Source organism: Lygodium microphyllum, chromosome 8 (assembly GCF_053477565.2).
Source record: "Lygodium microphyllum isolate KBCC chromosome 8, Lygodium_microphyllum_v1.1.10, whole genome shotgun sequence".
In the NCBI taxonomy this organism is placed as follows: Eukaryota; Viridiplantae; Streptophyta; class Polypodiopsida; order Schizaeales; family Lygodiaceae; genus Lygodium; species Lygodium microphyllum.
This window is the reverse complement of record NC_141142.1, coordinates 71,142,498-71,164,139: the sequence shown is the minus strand read 5'-3', so window position 1 is coordinate 71,164,139 and position 21,642 is coordinate 71,142,498.

Here is a 21,642-nt window from a genome sequence, read left to right as displayed (position 1 = left end):
AGGAATAGAGTGAGTCATGAGCAAAAAGAGGAGTGGTGGGTAAGAATATCATACATGCATCGAACTTGCTTTCATTTATGTTATAAATCAATTTCATATGAAATATTGGACAAATGATAGCACAAAGATAGAGCCTCACAATTGCTAGGTGCTCCATCTTGGCATTGATATAGAAGAATGAAGAAGCAAGTATTTCTTCATAGGGGGTTTGAGCCCTTAAAGAAGAAAATGTAGAAAGCAAACGTAATTCCCATTTGCAATGCAAGTGTGGCCATGTTGCTTGGTACTCTATCTTGGCATTGATAGAAGAATGGAGAAGGAAGTATTTCTTCATAGGGGGTTTGAGCCCTTAAATAAGAAAGTAGAAGGCAAATGTAATTCCCATTGGCAATGAAAGTGTGGCCATGTTGCTCGGCAAAATTTTCTACAAAGTGATGGAAAGATGGCATGAGGTCCCTTGGTTCAAAGACTATGTGTGGTTAAGATGCATCATAAGTGTTGGGGGGATTCTAGGAAAAGTATAATTGATATCCTCGCTTGACTCAAATGATCATTCCAATCGGTGTAGATAAGTGCATGATGTCAAATCTTCTCACTCCTCAGTGGAGTTGTAGTAGAAGTTTGAGTTTCACACTTGGTGGATGCTATTTAGAATTGCTTTTCTTCATTGTGGTTGCCACAAGTCTCTAATGGTGCTTGGAATGCTATACCTTTTTGTGTTTGCAAAATTCAATGGATGTCTCTTATTGGTTCAATTTAGCCAAGTTGTAGTAATATTGGAGCTTATTTTGATGAGAAGATCGATTTTGATAGCCATTTTGTAGCTATATTGGAGCCTATTCTAAGTAGGACTTGTAGCACATCAAAACAAGCACCCAAAAGTCCCAAGATTAATGGCTTTAGGATGCCTAGTCTTGATAAATATCCTACAAATTCCTCCACCATTTGTTGAAGGTTATCATCCTCCATATATGAGGCATGCTAATGGTGGCAAGTGCTACATAGGTGTTCTTGGGGTTTGAGCATATAGCTCTACTTAGGAATCTAGTTATGGGTGGCTTTGAGAAGGCTACCATTTTTGTAGGATACTATATGAATGGTTGATATTGGTAGAAATTCTCAATAAGTGACAAACATGTGGCTTTACGATGTTTTTGTCGAGACAGTTTTTTAATATAGTGGGGTAAGGGATGTATCTGAACTCTAGATTTATTTTAGAAAGTTTGCTTACTAAATACCTTTTACTATTGATTCTTTGCATTTTGCCATTTGACATGACATGGTTAGTATGCAAAATTGTGGAGGGCACCTTAGAGCACTTGCAGTTTGACCTTAAGAATGGTAGCATCATAATTATTAATGGAATGGTCACCTCCTAAATATAGCTTCCACGAAAGATTCTTGCTATCTTGATTAACTTCTTTGTTATAGTCTCTTGTTCTCTCTAAAGGCCTTTGATGTAGATACTTCTTTCTAGAGCTCTTCTTTGAGAGGTCTCTTTTTATGTGTCACCTCTACTAGATTAGTGACAAGTCTTTGATGTAGATACTTGTGTCACAAATCCAACTAAGCTACTTTTCCTTTGTTAAGTTTGTCTACTTTAGTGTTGCGTGTGATTAAAGATGTATGATGATGGAGATGTTTTTTCTTAGATGCATAGTGCATAGAAATCCAAAGCCTTTTGTACTAGCTAGTCTAAGTATATTGAAATTGTTGAGACTTGCAAAGAAACCTTATAATTAGGTCTTGTAGTTGCAAACCTTAGTATGACTATGATTACTACCTTGTATCTAGAATCTACGAGTGTCATCTAGTTGGCTCGTAATCGTGTCTTTCATGCAAAGACCAAGCACGTTGAGGTTTGGTATCCCTTCATTAAAGAGGTGATTTAGGACAAGTAAATAGAGCTTGTATTGCTTGAACCTCCATAGCTCTTGTGTCCTCTTGCTTTTGCTTATGCACTCACTCTCGCTCCACCTTTTAGTTCAACTACATCCCTTAACCCACTATATTGAAAGAACATCTTAACAAGAACATCATAGGGCCACCTCTTTGCTACTTATTGAGAATTTCTATTGATGTTAGCCATTCTTATAGCGTCCTACAAAAGAGTGGCCTTCTTAGAGCCACCCACTAATAGCAATAGAGAGAACAAAAAAGTAAGTTACATATATCCTCCATATCACATAGGTTCACTACCTATATATAAATAATCTAATTTGTAAAATTTTCATGAATAAAATACAACCATTTTCTATTCAATTTGTAAATAACCCCTTTACATGGCACCCTTTTATATATTAAAAATGTGCAAAATTGATCTAGGTGATACACTCATATATTCATGAGTGATTGTCCACTCCCCTCAAGACAAAAGAAAAGAACCAATACTTTGCAGAAAAAAGTAGGAAACTTCAAAAAGACAAAAAGGACATCAAAGCCATAAGTGTTTGCTTGTGAAGCTGCGCAATGATGGTTGTATAGCATTGGCAACGGCATCATTTAGCATTACTGACTTGCTTTTATTGGGTGGTCGTACAACTCACTCACGGTTTAAAATCCCAATAGAATTAAATATTCGATCTACCTATAATATTCCTATTCAAAGTGAGCTTGCTCAATTATTGAAGCAATCGAGCCTTATTTTGTGGGATGAGGCTCTTATGACCCATCGGTATGCCTTTGAAGCAATTGATAGAACTTTAAGAGATGTTATGAGTTGTGATAAGCCATTTGGTGGGAAGGTTGTTTTATTCAATGGGGATTTTGAATAGATGTTGCCAACTATGGTAAAGGCTATACATGATGATATTGTTGATTCTACATTATCTTACTCTTATTTATGATAATATGTGAGGGTGTTAAGGCTATTTGGGAATATGCAAGTGTCAGCGAAGCAGTTGGTAATGTGATCAACAATGGATTCATTGGTTGGATTTAAGGAATAGGGGATGGATTTGGCATTATTGATAACTATGATAAGTTACATGTCCCACTAGGCATGGTGTTAAAAGGGCACTCTATCGTGACTCTATCAAAACCTTGATTAATAGTGTCTATGGTGATGTGTCCAATATGGCTGACTATACAACATATTTCAATGAGTGGGCTATAGTTGCATCATAGAATACAGAGGTGGTAGCTGAATGATCATCCATTGTAATTGATGCCAAGGAAGTTAGACAGTATTATAATGTAGATTCAATTATTTGTAAAGATGGATGATGAGTAATTTTTTTACTCCATGGAGTATTTGAATACATTAGAACTTGGAGGTGCATTTCCTCCCCATTTATTGTTGCTAAAGATAAATGCGCCTATTATTCTCCTTAGAAACTTGAACCCAAGAAAAGGTCTATGTAATGGTACATAATTGATATGTAAGGCTTTCGATAGAAAAGTGATAGATGTTGAGATAATAATAGGGACAAATATAGGTGAATGAGTTTTTATTCCTAGGATTACTTTTATTCCCAGTGCTTTGCAATTGCCATTTACTATGAAATGGAGGCAGTTTTCCATTCAATTGGCATGTGTTATGACAATCAACAAGTCACAGGAATAGACTTTATCCATTTTGGGCTTTATTTAAATGTGTTAATATGTAAACATGGTAAGCTGTATGTTGCATTTTCAAGGTGAAATTCTCACATGATGTGAAAGTCTTACTAGATGAAAATGACAAGGATATTATCACAAACATTATATGCAAGGATGTGCTTCAGAAGGTGCAATGATGTGCATTGCTTTTTTGTAGAGATTTAATTGTTAAGGACCCTACTACATGGTCACTATTCTAGCATGTGTGTAAATTGCTCTTCATGCCATGTTTGGTTGGTATATACTCTTTTGGAAGTGGATTATTTTCCATGTTTCAATATTTAGTTGACTTTTGTATATGCCTATCCTAAAATGGGACTATTACCTAACCTTCAACTATCAAAAGGAGCTAGAATGTACGTTGCGTGTAGTAATGACCGATCATATCATAAGAAGAATGCTTGCAAGAGTTGTTGAGCATTTACGTGATGATATTAATATAGACATTAAGCTCCCAATTTGTATTGAAGTTGTGTATTGTGGGTATATACAATGCTTTCAGGTGCATGTGTTATGAGGTTAACCACAAGAAGAAGTTTCAACGCTCTCATACTAATAAGATACCAAGACATTAGTTTAATTATGGATTCAAGGATTTGGGTTGTTTTGTGACACTACATAAACCTATATTTGTACCTACTAATTCGTTCACAAATATTCAACTAGATATTACTATTTTTGGAATGAAATGGTCTTTGCTAATTGTTGTGTGTGCTTATATTCTGACTTTCTTCAATTGCAAGTGCTCTGCTTCACATTTGCATGTTTTGCTTAAGGATAAAGATTTTGTTATGATTCCTCAAAGAAAAGAAAGCTACGTTTTTTTCAGGTTTCTTAGAGACATTATCTTTTTTTGTTGGTATTGGGCCATTTTTGTAACACTTGGAAACAATCGAGCATGCATAGATAGAAAGTAGGATGGCTTAACCTCTGGCCTTCATGGCTTGCTAATGGAAAGTAGGAGTAGGATGTCTTATACCTTCCCTTTGTAGCATTAATACTAGAAAGAGACCAAAGTTACTAGTGTCGAACTCTACTTCACTCTTGTGAATGTCCTGCTTTTGGAGATAAAAATGATTTCTCAAAAAAGGAGACAGCTTTGTTTTGACTAGTCTCCTAGAGAAAGTCTTTTTGTAATACTTGGACTTTGGGGTGTGTGTGTGTGTGCTAATTATCATTCATTTTGGTATAACATTGTTATTTTAAACTATCATGTGAAGCAAGGATGTGTTTTCTGACAATCATGTGAGTGTCCTACTTAGAGATAAAAATTATTTCTTGAAAAAGGAGACTGCTTCATTTTGACTAGGTCTCTTAGAGAAAGTATTTATGTTGAATTATGATCCATTTTGTTATAACATTGTTGTTTCAAAGTATCACACGTAGCAAGAGTGTGTTTTCTTACACTTGTGTATGGATAAAAGTTTATATCTTTGATACATAAAAGAATTGAGTATAACATTGTTGTTTCAATTTATCATGTGAAGCAATGATATGTTTTCTTACAATCATGTGAGTATCTCACTTAGATATTAAAATTATTCCTTTAAAATGGAGACAACTTTATTTTAACTAGGTCTCTTGGAGAAAGTCATTTTGTAGAGCTTGGACTCTAATATATAGATGTATATATGTTTTGATTATGATCCATTATGTTATAGCAATGTTGTTTCAAAGTATCACCCGAAACAAGGGTGTGTTAATTTCTTACAGTTATGTATGGATGAAAGTTTATAAGTTTGATGCATAAAAGAATTATATGTATATTTGATATTTTGTATTTTACATTTTATAAATAGTTTTAAGCTTGATGAGAGAGAGGGAGAGAGGGGGGAGGGGGGGGGGGGATAGTTTCTAGATATCACACAAAAAGAGCATGTAATTTTTGTGCGAGGTTACTGTGCTACATGCCACTTCATGGCTACAAAATGGCCTAGTGTTTCATGCACACAAAGTGCATACGGAATGATAGTTCCCCATAATTAGTTTTTTTGTTTTTTAAAAAAAATCAATCGAATTGTCCTGCTACATATAATCTTCCATGTATAATCACCTAAAGGTACATGATAGCTATTAGCATCCAACTATCCAACTAAGATAAGGCTTTTAGTGAAAACTAGGGCATGCCATAGATCACGCAACACCAATAGAGTATTAGTACCAAATTGTAGTCTCACATCACCTATGCCAATAATATCACATACCTGATCATCACCCAATCTAACTAAACTTGTAATAGTGCGATAGGTATTAAACTAGTGACTATGCGGGGTCATATAAAGGGAAGTCCCAAAATCAAGAAGCTAACACTTAGAGTAGACAGATCAAAAATTGGTCATCTAGGTAGTACCAAGTGAAAAAGTAGCAAGTATCTAATCATGTGAATTGTACTCGAAGGTATTTATCTCCTTAATCTTAATAGTGGAGTTAGGAACAATGAGACCATAAAAAAACTTGGTATTATCCTACACTTTCACTTTGCCCTTTTTACGCCTATCATTGCATATTTTATAGCACAATGGCCTTATGTGACCTTGATACCCACAATAATGACAAGTAAGAGAGAACTTAGGATCACATGATTTACTGCGTGACTGTTCACTAAACTTAGACTTGCCCATATTGGCTTGTGAGTCTTTACCATGGCAATCGTTATTCCCTTTATCATCATGTCTAACTCTAACTATAAGTGCATGAGAAGTATGGGATGTATCAATGTTTTTCTTGTTCACTTCTTCTATAAGCAAGGCACTCTCTACATCAAAGCATTTGAAGTCATCTTTAGCCGGGATTAGTACTCATAGCAATGTGGAATGTATAAGCTAGCTCAAAATGGAGTGAAACTCACTCAAATGAGTGGATGTAGAAGTACACTTCTTCATACAAAGGACCGTAAGATTCTTTAGTGAATATAACAATGAAGTCATCTTTAGGGGGGATTAGCACTCATAACAATGTGGAATGTATAAGCTAGCTCAAAATGGAGTGAAACTCACTCAAATGAGTGGATGTAGAAGTACACTTCTTCATACAAAGGACCGTAAGATTCTTTAGTGAATATAACAATGAAACATGACTTTACTTGTCACAAAGATCACTTATCTTTTTTTATAAATCATACGCACCACCTCCAGTTGCAATAACATTGAAATAAACCTACCTATTGCATAGCTCATCAATCTCTTCCTAATCATCTCTATTCCAATCTTCTAGCTTTATACCCTTGGTTTTCAATGGTATGATGTATTTATTTTGCATCAATATTCACCAAATATGAGTCTTCCAATATTGGAATGTAATATTTCCACGCAATAAAAGTTAGTTGGTTAGTTCGAAAGTTAGTTAGTCAATTAATAAGTTAGTAAGATTACTAACTAAAGACTAACTAAGGTAAAAACTGACTAGCATTAATAGTTAATAATTTTCATTCAATTAAAAATATATTTTAAAAAAATCGAGAATCATAAATCTGACATTTTTCTCGGATTGATAAGGACCGTAGCCACCCTTCACGAAAAGTACAATGTGAACGGGACTTATGAGCCATATTAATCACTAGTATTAATGTGTGTAGTTTGAATGGTCCAAAAATATTGGATTCTTGGGGAAAAAAATATATTATATTCTAGGATATTATCCTAAAAAGATAGAACTAAAAGTCATTTAAAAGAAAAGACAAGTGATATTTTAGTTAGTTTTGGAGATTTTATAAAAAGAGAAATAAAGAAAAGTGACTGGCAAAATCGCGCGCCGCGATCGCAGTCTACAGGCAGTAGACAACACCTCGAATAGAGAAAAGAAGAAGGAGTGAACTAAGAGCTTTCTAACCAAGTGTCTTAGAGTTTTACCCCCCTTTTGGAGCCAATGCAACCATCAGATTTATGATCTAAGCATCAGATCACTAAATCTTCTAAGAGTCCCTCCACTCTTGTTCTCAGACTTATCCCCTCCTCTCTAATTAATTATAAATATGAGGCATGGGGAGGTACAAGGGAGCATAAGGAGACCCCGAAAGGCTGCAAGAGAGAGGGAGAGAGAGAGTATACCCCTCCAAGAGATTGTGAGAGAAAACTTGAGAGAGAGAGAGAGAGAGAGAGAGAGAGAGAGAGAGAGAGAGAGAGAGAGAGAGAGAGAGAGAGAGTTACCCCGAGAGGCTGCAAAATTTCCCTCCATCTCGATTCTCGATCTAACCATATTCTCTTACGCTCTCCCATCTCGAATCTATTCCATCTTCTTAATCTCTTGAGTCTACTTTCAGGCGATGGCCTCCAAGCGAAGAATGTCGCATGTAGATGACAATCCTACAACCAACAACAGAGCTTTGGGCGAAGGCATCACTGTCAATCCAATTGCAGTACCGATCATAAGTAATGTATTTTCAAATTGATAGATGCTTGTTTTAATGCTCACAAGAGATACATTAGGCTCCGTACCTTGTGCTGCTAGAACCGGTCATTGAAAAGGATAAATCGCATCTCAAATATTCAAAGATGAAGTTTGTGAAGTGCTTATATAAAAGGGAGTTAAATTGCACCTAGTTGCTACGTGATGAATCCATGCATAGCATAAGCAACATATGGGACACTAAAGTATTGAGCATTGATGAGTCTTTGATTAATCTTTACCGAGGATAATATTGTTTAAAGTTTGAAAATGCATATATATGGTACATACATGGGAGAGATTATGTAAACTTTACATCGATGACATGCGACTCCTTGCCTTAGGAGAAAGAAAGATAAAGCCAAGAAAAAAATGTTTCATAGTAGGAAAATGCTAAAAGATAATTGCCACTTAGAGAAGAGGCATAAATGCTCTTGCTAGATTGATTAATTTGCATTGGAATGATAGGACTTACGTCATGTATAGTATTGGAACCTTTAGCATATGCCTTAGGCTAAAGGAGGGAATATTAAGTAAATTCTACTCTTTGGTTCCAAGGGGGAGAGTGAATATGCGATGGAATTATTGTCGCATCTATTATTGTATTGTTTAGGAAAAATACAATTAGTTTTGTTGGTTGATTGAACAATACCCTAAATGTTTTTTTTTCAATCAAGGGATTGTTGCATTGTGATTTGGATAAATATTCCAAGGCTTGTGTTGATGGCAAATGCATGGCAGGGGTCTGTAATGACAAGTTGCCATGGGAATAAAGGAATGTTTTTCTAGAATATGATATTAGGACTGATTGCTTTGATTATGCTTGAATTTTAATTGGATTAATTAAGGAAGGATATTTTGCACGCGTGGATCATCTCCAAGATCACATCGCATATTATCCCGAGAGGGCACTGCTCGATTCATGGGCCGATGGTCGAGTGGTGAAAAGGCCAACCACGGAAATGGCATCTCACTCCTAAACCACTTGTGGGTAAGGTGGAGCTCTGGACATCCCTTGCCTGTCCTAGAATGGAGTTGGAGATCCTCGTGAGCCCAATGTTTGGGACGTTGGAAGATCCTATTCTAGATAAAGGATGGAAATTTCGGTGCCATGAGATTTGGACCGGGTACTTCTGTTGGACAGAAGGGATATATAATTCTCCTGTATGGGCAGGAGACAAAGATTAACTTAAAGATAAGTTAAGGAACTTGTTTGATAAAAGGACTGCTTGTTTTGTTTTTGTGTATGTGTTGTAAATTACGTGAACGAACTTTGTGCCTTAAAAGGCTTAATTAATGAAGCTGATTTTAAATGTCGCACATAAATGTGGTAGGACCTAATTAGACAACTAAAGCTATCGAGGAAAGTGCAGTGGACGTGACTTGGGTCCGTCCTACGGAAGGGTGGTCCCGGTTAGCTGCAAACTTTTCTCAAAAGACGTAATAACGAAACTGTGAAGACCTAGAGTCAGTAGAGTTAGAATCCCGATTTATGCTGTTTTAGGGGAGCGGAATGGGACTATGCCTTATGGGCAGAGAGGTTGAGCTTCGCATCCCTCTCGTTTTCCATTCTCTATGAACCAAGTGCAGTATAAATTCGCTTCAACTTTGTTGTTCCTACGCAAAGTGGTTCATATGGAGCTCAACACTAGCTACTTCCTAGAGACTTGACTGATAGGAAAGAAACCCTAACTTCAGGTCGGTCCTAAGTGGGAACGACCATATACTTCCGCTTTGGGGCAGACTCGGGAAGACCTAGATCGCAAACCCTGTGACATTCCTTGTGAGTGCCAGGTGGTGCTTTCTAAACTCCCCTCCCAATGGGCTGCTAAGATGTGTCCCACAAGTGGACAAGCGGACACGTTACATGGAAGTTATTGTCATCCAACTTCTCTATGTTAAAGATGGCACTGTCATTGAGAGCATTTGAAATACTTTCCATGATATCTACCAACCTAATGTCAAGATTGTGGGAGAGAAGGAAGGAGTCTCGCTTGAAGCTTTCTTGCTTGCACAATGGAGGAAGACACACAAGGGTGGAGGCTGAAAACAGTTTTCCTCTTCTTAGTTGTGTAAGCCAAAAGAACTCAAGTACAAAGAAATAGAAGAACCCTCTATATGGGTCTCAAACCAAACTCAACTAACTAAGGTGGCATACTAACTGAGCCACGAACTAGAGTAGATAAGGATAGCTATCATGTAGCTATTATTCATGGGCGGTGTACCAACCGCATCTGCAACTAACACGTCGGTGACATAAATGCACAACGGTCACCCTGGCGTATCACGAGTGGAGCTCGATATCTCAACACTCCCCCTCGAGCTCAATCCCAATTCCTGCACACCAAGCAGGTCTCTGAACTTGCGCAACTTCTCTGCGCCCAATGCCTTCGTGAATATGTCAGCTACCTGATCCTCTGTGCTGACATAAACTAGATCAATAAGACCTAGTAAAACCCTCTCTCGCACATAGTGATAATGCACCTCAATGTGCTTTGTTCTAGCATGATAGACTGGGTTATTTGCCAAGTGTATACTACTCATGTTGTCACAATAAATGACAACTGGCCCATCTGTAGACTGATGCATATCATAAAGTAGCTTATGCAACCAAGCTACCTCACATGCAACCATTGCTGCACCCCTGTACTCAGCCTCTGTGCTCGACAAGGCAACTGTAGGCTGTTTCTTGCTGCTCCAAGTGACTGCAGCACTCCCAAAAGAGAATACATATCCACTGGTAGATCGTCTATCAGAAATACTACCAGCCCAATCAGCATCAGTGTATCCATGCAACTGTATCTGAACCCCAGTCTCATAAAATAGTCCACACTGCAATGTGGACTTCACATACCTAAGTATGCGTCTAGCCGCATCCAAATGTGGTTTCCTTGGAGCCTGCATAAACTGACTTACCAATCCAACAGCATAGCTCAAATCTGGCCTGGTAATAGTCATATAAATCAAACTTCCTACTATGCGTCTGTACATAGTAGGGTCTTCTAGAAGCTCACCTGCATCTGTGCTCAGCTTCACATTTTGCTCCAAAGGAACTGAAATAGGCTTACAGCCTGTCATCCCATATTTGGACAGCATGTCCAATCCATACTGCCTCTGCAATAGCTGTATCCCACTTGGTGATCTAATCACCTCAATGCCCAAGAAATAACGCAGCTCTCCCAAATCCTTCATCTCAAACTTCTGCTTCAATAGCATTTTCACATGAAGGATATCTTCATCACTGTCACCTGTCATAATCAAATCATCAACATAAATGACAAGCAGCATAATACCTTTCTCTGTTTTTCTCACATAAAGTGAGAAATCTGCCTTGGAAATCTGAAAGCCAATAGTGACAAGATACTGTCCTATCTTGTCAGACCATGCTCTAGGTGCTTGCTTCAAGCCATACAAGGCTTTCTTCAACCTGCAAACAAACTCAGGATGAACAGCATGCACATAACCTGGTGGCTGCTCCATATAGACCTCTTCTTGCAAATCACCATGCAAGAAGGCATTCTTTACATCCATCTGATGTAAAGACCATCCCTTTGATGCAGCCATAGCAATGACTGCTCTTACGGTTGCCATCCTTGCAACCGGACTAAATGTTTCTTCATAGTCAATGCCATATGTTTGTGCATACCCCTTGACTACTAATCTTGCCTTGTATCTGTTCACAGAACCATCAGCATTGTGCTTCACCTTATAAACCCACTTACAGCCAATTGCATTCTTACCTTTAGGCAAAGGTACTAACTCCCATGTAGCATTTGCTTCCAAGGCATCCATTTCTTCATCCATGGCTTTCTCCCATTTTTCTTTTCCCATGGCTTGCTCAAAAGAGGTGGGTTCTGGTTCCTGTATCACCTTGACCATATATGCATAGTGAATGGCTGTAAATCCATCATATTTCAGCCTATCCACAGGATACCTAGCTCTCGTAGACCTGCGCAAAGTAGGTTCACTCCCAGGTGCTCTCAACACATCCCTGGTCTTCCTTACTCCAGGTGTAACAATAGAAGGAATACCCAACTCATCATCAATGCTCTGCTCTGAGCCACTGGATTCACCATCCACATAAGAGTGACCTGCATTCACATCAAACATGGGCTGATCAACTTTCTCTTTTCCTTTTCGTGATACCTGCATACCACTATCTGCATTGCTTTGAGAAGAATCTCCTGATCTCAATCTGCCTGTCCATGGCGAAGAATGTGAACCACTGCTAGAGGACGCTCCAGGTCCACTAATATTTTGTGACTGCTGCTGTGAATTTTGTGCAGCATTACCATTTTGTGCATCTACATCATCAATCACATTTACTGGTTTATACCAGCTACTCATCTCATCAAAAACAACATCTCTGCTCACTGTAAACTTACGAGTAGAAGGGTTATAGCATCTATACCCTTTTTGCTGCAGAGAGTAACCAATAAAGATGCACTTCTCAGCTTTTGGATCCAACTTGGATCTCAGCTCATCTGGCACATGTACATAGGCAATGCAACCAAAAATTTTCAAATGAGAAATATCTGGTTTCCTACCAGTATACCTCTCCTCTGGAGTCATTCCATGTATTGCTGCAGTGGGAGTCCTGTTCATTATGTAGACTGCTGTAGCAACTGCTTCAGCCCAATAAAAATCTGGCAAGTCTTTTTCATTGAGCATGGCACGAGATACCTCTCCAATATGCCTGTTTTTCCTTTCTGCAATTCCATTTTGTTGTGGGGTATAACTGCATGAATATTGCTGCTTTATGCCATGCTCCCGCAAGAACTTTGCAAACTCATTTGAGAGGTACTCTCCCCCTCCATCTGACCTCAGGCATTTTATTTGCAGACCTGTTTCTTTTTCAGCCATAGCTTTAAGGGTTTTGAAATGCCCAAAAACTTCACTTTTCTTTTTCATAAAATACACCCAAACTTTTCTGCTATAGTCATCAATAAAAGTGACAAAATAATGACAGCCTCCAAGAGATGCAGCTTTAGTAGTCCACACATCAGAGTGGATTAATTCCAATGGCTTCTCACTCTCTTGAACATGTCTAGGAAATGGTTTCCTTGCATGTTTTCCAAACTGACAGGCTTCACATACCTTATGCATTTCTGCAACCTTGAATTTGGGCAATCCTGCAACAATATTTTGGGCCTGCATTGATTTAAGTCGCTGTACATTAACATGACCAATGCGTTTATGCCAGATATCAATATCTGCAACTACACCGGTCCCATGTGCAAACATTGCTGCACTCAATTCAGACATGTCTGCATCCAATGTAAACATTCTGCCCTTCTTCTTTCCTTTTGCTATCAAGCGACCTTTATTTTTCATATCCTCAACAAAGCATCCATGAGGATTAAATCTGACCTGCAAGCCCTGCTCAACCATTTGACCAACAGAAACCAGATTCTTGGTGATATTCGGAACATGAAATACATCGGAGAGGTATTTCTTTTTCCCATCCTGCATAGACAAAGGTATTTTTCCAATCTGCACAATAGGATGTGCAGTATCATCACCAGTCTCCACAAATCCTGGTTTTTCCATTTTCCTTGCATCCTCCATCCATTCTGCATGACCTGTCATGTGGTTTGACGCACCTGAGTCAACATACCATACATCGTTGCTTTCTTCTGCACTTGTCACAGAATTGTTCATGTGCTGCACCATAAACAGATGCTCATTTCTGTCATCACCCTGTCTACTAGAAGATGCATAATTTCCTTGTTGCAGTTTTCCATTCATGATGTCATTCTGCTTTTTGTAGCAGTCTTTAGCCATATGACCCATTTTACCACAATAGTAGCATTCAACATTACTGTTTGCATTTTGGCCTCTTTGCCATCCACCACGACCTCTTTGGCTCCCCCTGCCTCTAGAGTTACCACGTCCTCCTCCATAGGACTGATTTTCTTGAGTTTGCTGCATATTCTGATTTCTACCACGGCCTCCAAATCGGCCTCCTCTACCTCTGCCTCTACCTCTTCCAGCATTTGAGTAGAAGACAGCTTCTTTTGAAGTTCCTCCTGAAGAAGATGCACCACCATTTCTCTGCTTCTCAGAAATTAGAAGAGCAATCAACTCCTCAAAGTCAGGAAATCTTTCACGAACGGAAATGGATGTTCGAAACTGTGCATAGTCCTTTCCTAGACCATTCAAGGTCACGGAAACTAAATCATCATCTTCCACTGGCGACCCAATGGAAGCAAGTGCATCTGCAATCTTCTTCACCTTCATGTGGTAGTCATTGATGCTCATATTTTCTCTTTGCACATTATGCAACTCTTGCTTGAGCTGCATTTTCCTGGCTTGTGTATTTGTGCTATACATTTTTGACAGAGTATCCCATGCCTCCTTTGGCGTACTTGCATCCTGAATATGCACAATCATAGAGTCTGAAATGCTGATAGACAGCCAGTACATAACTTTCCTGGCTCTCTCATGCCATGCTTTGAATGCCTGCATTTGCTGTTGATTGGGAACATCAGGAAGAACTGGTTCTTCTTCATTTCCTGCAACAAATTCCCAATATCATTTTCCCATAAGGAAATTCGTCATTCTAAACTTCCATGCCTGGAAGTTGTTCTTGTCAAGCTTTTCAGTGACAATCTGTGAAAGAGAATCGGACGCCATTACAGAATACTGCAAGAAATTCTGTTACTGCAAAAAACACAGCTTCACCCTCACAAGGGAAAATCTGCAAAACTGGCGAAAGTGGTATTTGACCACACAGTCACTTCCTAGTGACGATTTTGCATAAACAGGAACCAAGGATGATTCTGAAACTCCCAATGTCTCTGCGCACAAGCATACGATGCAATTTCTACAGTAACTTTTCACCGACCTGTAGAACAGTGGCTGCACAGCATAAAACTGAGCCTTTTCCTGAGTGCGTGCAGAAAACTTCCGTCTGCAAAACAGGCCCCGAAATGGCCTCAAATCAAAAAAACAAGGTCGCCAAGGGCTAAACCCCTCTCCCACAGCATATACTGCCCTCTTGCTTCACCGCGAAGGGCGTCTCAACCTGAGACAATGCACTCCTGCAATTTCCGGCTGTGCTACCTGCAGAGATCTGCTCCCAAAATAGAAAATGAAAGCAACACTGCTCCTCTTACCAGACCACCGCGAGCTTGGCTTGCTTTCTTGAGCTCCTTACCACGAACAAGGCTCTGATACCATGTCAAGATTGTGGGAGAGAAGGAAGGAGTCTCGCTTGAAGCTTTCTTGCTTGCACAATGGAGGAAGACACACAAGGGTGGAGGCTGAAAACAGTTTTCCTCTTCTTAGTTGTGTAAGCCAAAAGAACTCAAGTACAAAGAAATAGAAGAACCCTCTATATGGGTCTCAAACCAAACTCAACTAACTAAGGTGGCATACTAACTGAGCCACGAACTAGAGTAGATAAGGATAGCTATCATGTAGCTATTATTCATGGGCGGTGTACCAACCGCATCTGCAACTAACACGTCGGTGACATAAATGCACAACGGTCACCCTGGCGTATCACGAGTGGAGCTCGATATCTCAACACCTAAGAGAATATTGGCAACCGCAATAATAGTAAATCAATCCCAAAACTAAGACAAAAGTGTATAATAAGATAAACACTGAGCTAATACACTACTCTCTTGTTAACCCTCGAAAGACCAAGACTTTGAAGATCAAGATAGAAAAATCCAGAAATTGGAAGTGGAAGAGAGTTGTAAGGCAAGAGGAAGACGGAGGAGAAAGGCACACTCAGAAAAATCTAAAATGAAGCGCATGAACAATTCTAAATGTAAGAGAAAGCACACAAGAATAAGTCCACCTTAATATCTTAGCAAGAAGAGCACCAGGTGCATTGTAATTTATTTTGTAAAAGAGCATCAGACTCTCTCTTGTGCAAGTTGTAAAGAATAAGGGGCACATGTAATGCCAATGCTAATAGGAAAGATGAGGAAAAAGAGTAGAGGAATGGAAAAAGGCTAAACCAAAAATGGGATGGTTGCCCAAGGAAGAGATATGGCATGTATAAAAGTCCATAAGTGAATGGAGATGCTCATTCTTGGTGTGTGGCCAAACTTGCGCTCTTCTTGCTTCTTGGTCTTGCCTCATTCTTGTGTATGAGAGAGGGAGAGAGGAAGTGTGAGAGAGTGAGGAACCATTTAGAAGCTCTTCTTCTCCTCTTATCATCATCGTCTTCTTCTCTTATCCTTTCTTGTGCATATGGCTAAGGAAGTTTAAGCTTGGAGCTTGGAGATGGAGCTTGTGTGAAAGTGCCAATCTTGGATCGTGGACCTACTGATGGATGCATGTGAGGAGGCAATTAGATTGGATTCAAAGATAAGCTCACTACATTTGTGTGTGGGAGAGTGTGCACAACTATGTGAGAGATAGCCATAGCTCTCAACTTGAAACACTTGAAGCAACAAGTGTTCTATGGGTCTTAGAAGTGTGTACATGAGAGTGACAACATTTTGGTTCAATTGCTGAGACCAACGAATTCAAGCTTGAGGGCTTGTGCGCTCCAAATCGAGTGATAGAGTAGGAGTTAGTCTCCAAAAAAGTGCTTGGTTTTAGATAGGATCTAAGGGAGTTGAAGGCCATTCGATCTCTCTTGTGGATTAGTTTAGGTTTAGGAAGCTTTTGTGCATTGGTTGGAGTAGGAAGCTTTTTGTGCATTGGTTGGAGTAGGAGAAGTGTATTTTGATCAGGTTTGAGATATTAAGGTTTGGAAAATTAAGAGAAAAGAAGGAAAAGATGAGTATCAGTATAACCAAGAAACAGGGAAATAGAGAAAGAAAGGAAAAAGATTTTTAATGTTTGGGAAGGAAAATATAGAGTAAGAAAAGAAAGAGAGAACACAAAAGTGAGAAAAGGAGAGGGGAGAGCTCATTTGCACAATGAGAGATTGAGAGAGAGAGAGAGAGAGAGAGAGAGAGAGAGAGAGCTATTGACAGAGATAGAGAGCTACAGGTTAAGAGGCAGCAACAATAGCAATTGGTGGCATCCTTGTATTCCGGCATTCCAGGTATGCTTTAAGTCTCCCCTAATGTTTGTTGCATTAAGTCAGAACCCTGGGTGCATTAATAAGTGGTGCATTGAATCGGTTGTGTCCATTTTGTACCATTCAATGTTTTTCCCTATGCCACTCGAATGGTGACATAATAAGTGGTGTATTGAATTAGTTGTGTCCATTTTGTACCATTCAATGTTTTTCCCTACGCTGCTCGAATGGCAACATAGGCCTTAGATGATCGTATTCCCATCATGCTCAGACACAATTCGAGACACTTAAGTGAACTTGGACATCGAAATTGGAAAAGAGTCCACTTGAACTTAGACCAATTTTTGGATCTTGAAAGACCAAGCCTCAGACCTCGAATAATCGACTCGGACACTCAGACAAGCACTCATCATCCGAGTCTAAGCCTAACCACTATAACGGTCATTTTTCTTGAGAGTCTACTCAAATGGCTGAATCTAGAACTCGGATGGCCGAGTTTGGGACTCAAATGAGTTGTCCAGAATACCAATTTGGACTATTTTTAAATCATTCCAAGACCTACTAGGACCAACAGCTAGTTGCCCAACAACCCAAGTTAGAACCTAGACCAATAGATGAGACCATTGTCGTGTCACTACGCGGGCACATTACGAAAAACTCTAGAGTGTATCATCATTCGACTTTCTTATTGATTAAGAGAGTCAATGACATCTGAGTCATTAGTGCTAGTGTCATGTGGCATGGATTGTCCAAAAATACTAGATTTTTAGATAATTTTAGTCTTTTTTTAATATTATTGATTGTAAATATCTTAAAAAGCTAGAAAAACTCCTAGAATAGGATGGCATGCAAAAAGCAAGTTACTTTTTCAGCCAGTTTTGGAATTTTTCATAAAAAAGAAAGATTGGTGAAATCGTGCGCATCGCGATCGTAGTTAACAGGCTGAAAATTGCACTTGGAACTGAAAGAAGAAGAAGAAGTGATCTGGGAGATCCTAGATCAAGTGTCCTAGGGTTTTACCCCCCTTTCGGAGCCAACAGATCCATCATATTTGGGTTCCGAGCAACAGAGGAGAAGCTGTTATTTTGATGCACACTTTTGGTCTACGAAGGAGCTCCAAGAGATCTAATGCCTAAAGATTACTTATGAGTAGTGCCAGACAAGGGATTCCAGGTTCTATCAATACATATTGATTTGATTCATTGTGCTTTGTCTTTGTTGTTGTTTACCTCTTATCTATTATTTTTCTTCTCCTCCATCTCTTATCTCTACTTCCTTCTATCTTTGATCCTTAGTGGATACGACCTTTCGACAAAAACCCCTCTGACATTGGTGAACCTGATGTGAAAGGTCATTAGAAGAAGGAAATACAAGATGGGAGAACCTTCGAACACAATCTCCAGTGATGTTTTGTAACAGTTGGTGCAGAATATGAATATGCTTATGTAGGTACAACAACAACAACATGTGATGCAGGCCTCTTCTCAAATAGAAAGTGTTGTGATGAATGCTCTGCAAGCAATTGAGCATGAGATGAAGTTGTTCAATGGCAGGAATGTATCTGCATAAGTATATACCTATGCTCAAAAGATGAAATTCTTTGGAGTGGCTCAACTTGCACGGACCTGGTATTTTGTACTGTTACTGTACATGAACTGAAAGCGCGAACTATACATGTAGGATGCTGAATGGGTAGCTTTCAAGAAGATGCTCAGGGAAGAATTTTACATTGAAGATACCAATTTGATTACGTGTAAGACTTTTCAGGAGTGGGTTTTACAACCCAATAAGGGTCTTGTGGCTTACAGAATTATTAAGAGAATTTGAAAGTCGATTTGGGAAGTTAGATCTTGTAGAACAACAAGCTCTTGCAAGTTAGAAAATAGAATTTTTTCTACACGCAGCTGATCCTAAGCTTCAAGAGAAGCTTGACAATTTGTTGGAGGATCAGACTACAGAGACATGTCTTAAAACATAGTGGAGACATGTCAAGAAAGTTGTTACTACACTTGTGAAGAAGCATAGAAGAAGAGAAAGATTGCATGTCTCTAGCTTGCACTGTTACGGAAAAAACAGTTGAAGCATCCAGTAAGCCACTCACTTCTGTGGCTAACCCTATGGATATACCTGCTATTGTTCCCTCTGTTAGGGAAGATGTCTTAGATGAATTGGTCACACGCATGCAGGATCTTCAATTGAAGGTTGAAAAATTGGATGAAAAAGGACAAGAGGAAAGGGGACAAGCAGCAGCCCCTAAGCCAGGAAAAAGAAGTATGTGGTGTGATAGTTTGCAGCATGAGAGAAAGGATTGTGCTGCCTATCAGGAGGCCTTGGCACGACAACTCATCTTTTGGAAAGATGGCAAGATCCATGCACAAGAAACGGGATTGCCTCTTGCTTTGAATTTTGGAAAGGGAGGTATGAAAAAGTTGTTGGAAGACTTGGCTGTCTAAAATGCTTATGCGATTGTACATGCTTCTTCTTTTGGTCTACAGTTGGATAGAATGCCTAGCTAAGTGATGGTTGGTCCAAAAACTGAAGTATGGACACATGCTTTGCATGCAAATGAAAAGAGAAAAGCTAATGATAGTGAAATGTCTCATGCATGGCAAGACATTCATCACATAACTGGTTAGGAATCACCGATAGATGTATATTCAGTGGATGCATATTTAGAAAAATGACAAAACACAGATGCACTTGTGGAAGAGAAACAATAAGAGAGATTAAGATAATGTAGAAATATCTAAGGAGCACGTTATGAGAATGAAGATGGGATGATGGATGAGGAGGAAGAAGATGACTTTCTTATGACTGAAAACGATGTTGCAAGAGTGAATTTAGCAATGCAAGGTGTTGCTACAGCATTAATAGAAGCTTGGACAACAAAGAGAATACACTTTAGATGTTTTGTATCTTGTGTAGAAGTGTTTCTGGAAGACAAATATACAGGAGAGTGGTTGAGAATTGGTCAATACCTCCGTACATTTACAAAGAGAGACGAATGTCAAATGAGGAGTTTAAGAAAATCAAGAGGAAAGCATATGGGTTTTTTTAAAAAGATGGATACTTATGGAAACATGCTAAAAAGAAACAGGGTATGAAGTAGTTTGATATTAAGACATGCATAGATGCCTTGGAAGATCCTATAATGGAAGAGTCAGCCATTACATCTATAGATTTTCTTAATGAATCTGAAGAGGTTTATGAAGATCATGTTTTACATGATGCAGGGACTCAAAGGGAGCTTGGTGAAGTATTAGATGCTCATGATTTGCAAGATACAGTTATCGTTTATGAAACAGTTCATGAGCCCGAGGATATGCATTTACAAGATGTTAGATGTAATGCTTTAAGTTGAAAAATGTTTCAGATGCTTTTTCAAAGGCCTTGATTGAAAATTCTAAGATGCTTCAAGATATGTATTGCTTTACTATTTTTGGTGATGGTGAGAATGTGTTGGATGCAAGTGAGGCTCAATTTATGTTCAATTGTCAGTATAAGCAGATTTCCATGCACTCGACTTTGAAAGAGCAGGCATGTTTCTATGTATTTGTTGATGGGTGCATTGATAGCATGCATATGGAGATTCAACAACCTCTAGTGTATAATATGCACCCAAGGCCTTATGACCCTAGAGGGGGTACTAGGTATGGCTCAAGAGTTATACAAATGCTAAGTATTTTGATCTATGATCTAGGGGGATACCTTCTTATATGCATGATGAGCAACAAGTTGTTGCAATGGGTGTTTGATCCATGTGTTGCATTGGTGGCACATACTGGAGGATGTGCAGGTTCAGAGGGGATAGATGTCGTGTCACTACGCGGGCACAGTGTGAAAAACTCTGGAGTGTATTATCATCTGCGACTTTCTTATTGATCAAGAGAGTCAATGACATCTGAGTCACTAGTGCTAGTGTCCATGGCATGGATTGTCTAAAAATACTAAATTTTTGGATAATTTTAGATTATTTTTTATATTATTAATTGTAAATATCTTTAAAAGCTAGAAAAACTCCTAGAATAGGATGACATGCAAAAAGCAAGTTGCTTTTTCAGCCAATTTTGGAATTTTTCATAAAAAAGAAAGATTGGTAAAATCGTGCGCGTCACAATCGCAATTGATAGGCTAAAAACTGCACTTGGAACTGAAAGAAAAAGAAGAAGAAGTGAGCTGAAAGATTTTGGACTAAGTGTCTTGGGGTTTTACTCCCCTTTTGGAGCCAATGGAGCCATCAGATTTGGGTTCTGAGCAACAGAGGAGGAGCTGTTATTTTGATGCACGTTTTTGGTCTACGAAGGAGCTCTAGGAGATCTAATGCTTGAAGATTGCTTCTGATGAGTAGTGCCAGACAATGGATTCTAGGTTCTATCAATACATATTGATTTGATTCATTGTGCTTTGTCTTTGTAGTGTTTACCTCTTGTCTATTCTTTTTCTTCTCTTCCATCTCTATCTCTATTTCCTTCTATCTTTGATCATTGGTGGATACAACCTTTCAACAAAAACCCCTCCGACACCATAGAGCTGTTTGTACTCAAAACTTTGACCTAACAGTCTAGAAGTGATTGAAATTTTTGGCCACTGTTCGCTTTCCCCTGATAGAGACTTAATTTGATCGCCTAGGATGAACACCCATCAGACCACCTAAACTGACCCTTGGGGGA